Here is a 7654-nt window from a genome sequence, read left to right as displayed (position 1 = left end):
CTATGGTTTTCCCAGTAGTGATGTACGGAAGTGAGAGCTGGACCATAAAGAAGGCTGATCGCTGAAGAATGGATGCTTCTGAATTATGGTGCTGGAGGAGACTCTTGAGAGTCCCATGGACTGCAAGAAGATCAAACCTCTCCATTCTGAAGGAAATCAGCCCTGAGTGCTCACTGGAAGGACAGGTCCTGAAGCTGAGGCTCCAATACTTTGGCCACCTCATGAGAAGAGAAGACTCCCTGGAAAAGACCCTGAAGCGGGGAAAGATTGAGGGCACAAGGAGAAGGGGACGACAGAGGATGAGATGGTTGGACAGTGTTCTCGAAGCTACCAGCATGAGTTTGACCAAACTGCGGGAGGCAGTGGAAGACAGGAGTGCCTGGCGTGCTCTGGTCCATGGGGTCACGAAGAGTCGGACACGACTAAACAGCAACAAGATGTGCTTTTCTAGGTTGCTCAGGAGCGCTTAGATATTACAGTTTGGCACAGGGAGGGATCCGGAATCGGGTTCTGCCAGGATCGAGCCCTGGTGGGGGGGGGGGACGAGGGAGGCACAGCAATGCAAATTTCAGCTCTAATCGTTCTCTTTCCGGGTGGGTGGAGGTGGCGGGTGGGTTGGTGGGTGCGTGCGTGGGGAAGCACGTGGGATTTAGGGTAAGAGGGGCCGCGTGTCCCCCCAAACCTCTCAATGGATGGAGTGGAGAGCCGCACCGACATTTGGAGGATGGGCGGTCGCTTCCTTGGTCCTGCGACCCCCTCCCCTCCCCAAATCGTCTCCCCACTCCTGCAGGGTCCAGGTAATGCACCACGACGGCTCCCTCCTTTGACCGGCTCCTCCTCACCCATCCTGAACTCGCGAGAGGCACGGAATCGAAATCGGAGGCTGATTCCCAGGAAGAGGGAGAAGAAGCCGACGTTAAGAGGTGTTGCCAAACCGATTTGCATCGGGAGCAGCCGGCGCATCTGCTGAAGTCCACCAGGCGAGCCGAGCTCCCTCTCGTGGCTGCTGGGAGGGATCTCTCTCTTTTTAACCAAACAAGCTTCTGAGTCACACAGGAGTCTTCTTCTGAAAAGAGATTTCGACTAAGCATCAGGAAAAAAACTTTCTGTTCAACAAAGGATCGGTTGTGGACTCGCCTTCCTTGGAGGTTTTTAAGCAGTTTGGATGGCCATCTGCCATGGATGCTTTAGCTGAGATTCCTGCATTGAAGGGGGCTGGACTAGATGACCCTTGGGGTCCCTTCCAACTCTGCCTTACAAGTCTCCAAGTACTAAAACCTGCCTTTGTTATGCTAACGTGTGGTCTGCCAAACTTGGGGCTCCAGCTGTTCTTGGACTACAGTTCCCATCATCCTTGACCACTGGTCCTGCTAGCTAGGGATGGTGGGAGTTGTAGTCTAAAATCAGCTGGAACCCCTGCACTAATGCTTGTTTGCTGGAGAACAAAAGCCCCGAGAGGAGAGGGGTTGTTTGGTCGCTCAGAGTCTTGCTGGCCAAATTAGAGGCACAGCCCTCCAGTTGCTTTCGGACTACAACTCCCATCAAATTGGCCATGCCTTTGGTACCGATAGGAACTGGAGTCCTCATGGGGAGCCGCAAATTCCCCTGCCATGATTAAATAAACCCTGTTTATTTTACATTGCTAGATAGCATCTCCACCCCCATCGTTCTACCCAGAAACTGAGGTCCACCTCCGAGGGCCTCCTGGCAGTTCCTTCACTGAGAGAAGTGAAGTTACAGGGAACCAGCAGAGGGCCTTCTCGGTAGTGGCACCCGCCCTGTGGAATGCCCTCCCACCAGATGTCAAAGAGAATAACTACCAGACTTTAGAAGACATCTGAAGGCAGCCCTGTTTAGGGAAGCTTTTAATGTTTGATGCATTACTGTATTTTAATATTTTGTTGGAAGCTGCTGAAACCCAGCCAGATGGGCGGGGTATAAATAATAAATTATTATTATTATTATTATTTATTATTTATTATCCTGTTCTGATGAATCCCGGGTTGTAAGGGGAGGGGTAGTACTTCTGGTGGGGGACACCCCATGCTCCTTTTGGGGTAGGTTTGTCCATCTTTGGTCCCCACCTTGCACTCAGTTCTCTCCTGTCAGCTTGCGACAGCAGCCACACCCCAGAAAAACAGCTTCAGCGGGACGGCTAAACCAGGTGAGGGTAGCCAACGGGTCTCAAAACCCTCAGTGTGTTAAGATACTTGCCCTGCATGCAAAGACAGGCTGCAGCAGATTGAATGGACCAGCTGTGGGTCCAATGACAGGGGCCAGCAAACTTTTTTGGCAGGGGGCGGGTCCACTGTCTCTCAGACCTTTGTGGGGGCTGGACTATATTTTGAAAAAAAATATGAATTCCTATGCCCCACAAAGAACCCAGAGATGCATTTCAAATAAAAGGACACATTCTACTCATGTAAAAACACACTGATTCCCGGACCATCCACGGGCTGGATTTAGAAGGCAATTGGGCCGGATTAGGCCCCTGGGCCTTAGTTTGCCTACCCATGGTCAAGAAGTGGTTTCATAGCTGTCAACCGTCCCTTATTTGGCGGGAAAGTCCCTTATCCCAGCGCTGTGTCCCTCTGCTGTCCCTTACTGATGATGTTCCTTAAATTTCCCCGGGTTTCAAAGGAAGCAGCTCCTCTCCCTCCCTGCCTGCCGGCCAGGGAGGAGGGAGGCTCCAACTGTGTTGCTTGGCTGCGTTGCTCACCCAATAAGGAGTCTAAGAATGACTGGGGGGTGGAGCTTGCATGCCTTGTGCCAATCAAAGTGCCTTTGCTCAGCGCTTCCCAGCGGAGAGGTGACGGTGGTCTTCCTTGCTGCATCCCCTTTGCTGGGTTGCTGCGCTGTGGGAACCACCACTTGAGACTTCGTTTGGCTGCTGGCTGGGCTTTCTGCTTTTGGCTTGGAGGGGCTCAGAAGTTTAACATACCTGTGCTGGGAAAATCCCTTATTTTGGCTGCTGATCCCTTATTTTCGAGGCTGCTGGTCCCTTATTTTCAAATCCGTAAGTTGACAGCTATGAGTGGTTTCTGCACGTGCTTTGTAGAGGAAAGTGAGGCAAATGGGGCTCATTAACCCAGGAAGGTAGCCCATCTAGGAGAAGGAAGACTCTGATCCTAAACCTCCGCTGCCTTGCAGGATATCTTCAGGAGAAAAGGCTGAGGAGTAAACCCCACACAAATCCCGACCGGAGTTCCTAAGATGGTGGGATGGCGCCTTGTACGCCTCCTTCCAGCAACTCCTGCAGCCAAGCTGGTGCCAAATGGATGGAAGGGGCGTGGATAATGGGGAATGGGTAAACAAATATATTTCCCTTTCTGAGTGAAGCCTGAACCCCATGATTCCTTTTCAAGGTTAACTAGAACCCCTTAAGAAGAGTACAGTACAGAAATGAACGGCAATATTTCACAGGAGCGCCCACTTCATAAATTTCTAGCCTTTATGGCTGCGGTGATTGACAATGCTTGGGATATCACTTTATCTCACAAAGGAACTTGCAGCAGCACACATTGTTTGTTGCTTCCCTGGGGGATGATTAAGAAACAGAGCCAAAGCGAAAGCAGCTTAATGCCTTCTGAAAACTTTCTGATGTTAGGAAGGTAGAGGAATAAGGCTTCAATATTATATGAAGCTCTTTGATCAGGAGAAAAGGGGGGGCGAGGACTAGAATTGTGGCAAGTATAATTGCAAATTATGGGAACTATGTGCATTGGCATAATCTGTACAGGTAGCAGAATCCAATATTTGATATAAAATTTCAGGCTACCTTGTTGTTGTTGTTTAGTCGTTTAGTCGTGTCCAACTCTTCGTGACCCCATGGACCAGAGCATGCCAGGCACTCCTGTCTTCCACTGCCTCCCCCAGTTTGGTCAAACTCATGCTGGTAGCTTCGAGAACACTGTCCAACCATCTCGTCCTCTGTCGTCCCCTTCTCCTCGGGCCCTCCATCTTTCCCAACATCAGGGTCTTTTCCAGGGAGTCTTCTCTTCTCATGAGGTGGCCAAAGTCTTGGAGCCTCAGCTTCACGATCTGTCCTTCCAGTGAGCACTCGGGGATGATTTCCTTCAGGATGGAGAGGTTTGATCTTCTTGCAGTCCATGGGACTCTCAAGAGTCTCCTCCAGCACCATAATTCAAAAGCATCAATTCTTCGGCGATCAGCCTTCTTTATGGTCCAGCTCTCACTTCCAAACATGCAATTCTGTACCTGATGGCATTTCTACAACTGCTAAAAGAGAATAACGGCTTTGGCTCTCACAACTGTGGCTTCCAGGGCCAAACCCTTGTTACAAAACAGTTCTACTGTTTTGTCTTGTACAGTACCAGTAACGCTGCAGAGTGAGAACACCACAATTACAATTTTTCCTTGGGACACGGTGGTGGTGAGGGGTGTGTGTGTGTGTGTGTGTGTGTGTACGTGTACACACAAAGCAGTCCAGGGTTTTTTCCAGTTGTCCAAGGATCAGATATAAAGCAGAGAGAGCAGAGTGTCATGTCACCCGCATATCGATGACTCTGCAGCCCCAAACTCTGAATAGTTTTGTATAGATGTTGTTAGCAGCATAGAGGGCAAGATGAAATCCTGCACAACCCACAGAGATTCCCACCTTCCTACACTGTCTCCTGGTAAGGTAAAGGGACCCCTGACCGTTAGGTCCAGTCGTGGCCGACTCTGGGGTTGCGGCGCTCATCTCGCTTTATTGACCGAAGGAGCCGGCGTACAGCTTCCAGGTCATGTGGCCAGCATGACTAAGCCGCTTCTGGAGAACCACAGCAGCGCACGGAAACACCGTTTACCTTCTTGCTGGAGCGGTACCTATTTATCTACTCGTACTTTGATGTGCTTTCAAACTGCTAGGTGGGCAGGAGCAGGGACCGAGCAACGGGAGCTCACCCCGTCGCGGGGATTTGAACCGCCGACCTTCTGATCGGCAAGTCCTAGGCTCTGTGGTTTAACCCACAGCACCACCTGTGTCCCTGTCTCCTGGTACAAGCCACTGTATTCTGCTCTGGTCAGACCTCACCTGGAGTACTGTGTCCAGTTCTGGGCACCACAGTTCAAGAAGGACACTGACAAACTGGAACGTGTCCAGAGGAGGGCAACCAAAATACTCAAAGGCCTGGAAATGATGCCTTATGAGGAACGGCTAAGGGAGCTGGGCATGTTTAGCCTGGAGAAGAGGAGGTTAAGGGGTGATATGATAGCCATGTTCAAATATATAAAAGGATGTCACATAGAGGAGGGAGAAAGGTTGTTTTCTGCTGCTCCAGAGAAGCGGACACGGAGCAATGGATCCAAACTACAAGAAAGAAGATTCCACCTAAACATTAGGAAGAGCTTCCTGACAGTAAGAGCTGTTCGACAGTGGAATTTGCTGCCAAGGAGTGTGGTGGAGTCTCCTTCTTTGAAGGTCTTTAAGCAGAGGCTTGACAACCATATGTCAGGAGTGCTCTGATAGTGTTTCCTGCTTGGCAGGGGGTTGGACTCGATGGCCCTTGTGGTCTCTTCCAACTCTATGATTCTATGATCTATTAGGGCAGGCACATCCAACAGGTAGAAGCTAAACAACTTTGGCTCCCCTAAAAAAAGCCCTGCACTCCTTCTCCCTAAAAAAAGCGCACTGCCAGTTTTTAACTCTGTGAGTAGATCTCAGTCTCTTGGGAGTTGGCCACCCCTGTACTAGGGCAACCAAGAAAGTTTCCTGAACCCAGACTGGAATGGATCTAAAGGTTTTCTATCCAGAATCTTCACCGCCACCTTCTCACTTCCCTTGCCCCAAAAGAAAATATTTGACACATGGCGCTGCGTGACAGTTGTTCAAATCGGAGGGATCCAGTTATTCTACAACCCACCCCAATGATGGGGTGTGGGAACAATACCCTCCATAGGCGAAGCACTCCCCACTTCACTAAATTTTAAGCCCAACCAAGTCAATTTCACAAGTCAAGATAGGTGCGGGACAAACAGAAAGTTACGCCTTTGCACTTCTCCAAGAATTCAGTCCATGCCATCAGGCTGAAAAATATCCCATAAAATCTAATTAGAAGACTCAATATTGTCTTCCGTGAATGCCACCGAATAACCCAGAGTCCAAGTCAGGGTGGTTATATGCAAAGTGTGTCGCAAACTGGTCGCAGCAGACTTCCAAAGACTCCATTGCCAAGGGCCAAGCTGGAACAGATCCTTCACAACATGGAAAAGCTCCAAAGGATGGCACCAAGCAGATTTAATGTTGCCGGAAAGGCAAGCTTTCATTCCCTCTGTCGCCACCACAGACTAGGCACAAAATGGGCCCTAAGCTACACTTAATCATATTCGTTTTCAGTTTTTCTCTAGTCGTTTTGCTGTTTCAGTGCTCCTAGAGCCTCTGTAAACTAAGGAACTCTCTGATCTTTAGCACCCATAGCATGGCTTGCAGCGCTCTCAAGTTGTTGTTGTCGTTTAGTCGTGTCCGACTCTTTGTGACCCCATGGACCAGAGCACACCAGGCACTCCTGTCTTCCACTGCCTCCCGCAGTTTGGTCAGACTCATGTTTGTAGCTTCGAGAACACTGTCCAACCATCTCGTCCTCTGTCGTCCCCTTCTTCTTGTGCCCTCCATCTTTCCCAACATCAGGGTCTTTTCCAGGGAGTCTTCTCTTCTCATGAGGTGGCCAAAGTATTGGAGCCTCAGCTTCACGATTTGTCCTTCTAGTGAGCACTCAGGGCTAATTTCCTTAAGAATGGATGCGCTCTCAAGTACTTTCTTATTAAAGCAGGGATTTTCAGGAAGATAAATTACAGGCAACTTGCAACTTGTGCGCATTTAACTTGTGTGCATTCAGCTTTATGCACTTGGTAAAAATTTGTTTTTTAAAGGGAGCAGAAAGAGGGCAGGCACCAAGGGGGAGAAACTCTGGCAATCCCACCCACCACTGCGGTCAATGTGCTTCGACAATACGCAATTTTGGCTTGATGCGCAATCCCCGCATCGTAACCCTTGTGTAAATAGTCTCGCCTATATAGAACATTGCCATGTTTGGTACTTTTCCTGAGCTCCCGCAGAATATACAATCCGGGATACAGATCTGTGCCACAACTAGGAGGCAGTAGCAGCTGGGTAGGGGAGTCCAAAGATCACAGGAAAAGGAATCAAGTTCTTCTTCTTCTTCTTCTTTTTCTATCACTTGTAGCCGAGTAAGATTGTCTTCCATAAATACGGTTTTAACAATAATAAATATATAATAAATTTTTATTTATACCCTGCCCTCCCCGATCAGAACCGGGCTCAGGGCGGCTAACACCAATAAAATTACAATAAAATGTAATAGGAAGAAGAAAAAAAGAGTTAATTAAAATACGGGTTAAAATGCAGCCTCATTTTAGTATTAGCCCATTAATCAAATGAGTCCGTAGGTGACTATGGTGGCCAATTCTGGAACCACACATCCTTCCACAGTGGGTTTGGAAGACGCCTGTGCATGAATTTGTTTTATGTGTGTAGATCAGTGAACAATGACCAATGCAGTCTTTGCAGTAGGGCTCTGTTCCGCTGGCATGAGTAGTCCCGACGAACCAGTAGATTCCTATCTGCTGCAGCCTTCATCCGCCTTCACAGCCACTGTAACATACTGCTTGTTATTATCCGCCTGTTTTGCCGTTG

Source organism: Podarcis liolepis, assembly GCF_965112155.1.
Source record: "Podarcis liolepis genome assembly, chromosome: 13".
NCBI classification, from domain to species: domain Eukaryota; kingdom Metazoa; phylum Chordata; class Lepidosauria; order Squamata; family Lacertidae; genus Podarcis; species Podarcis liolepis.
Note: the sequence above shows the minus strand (reverse complement) of the source record.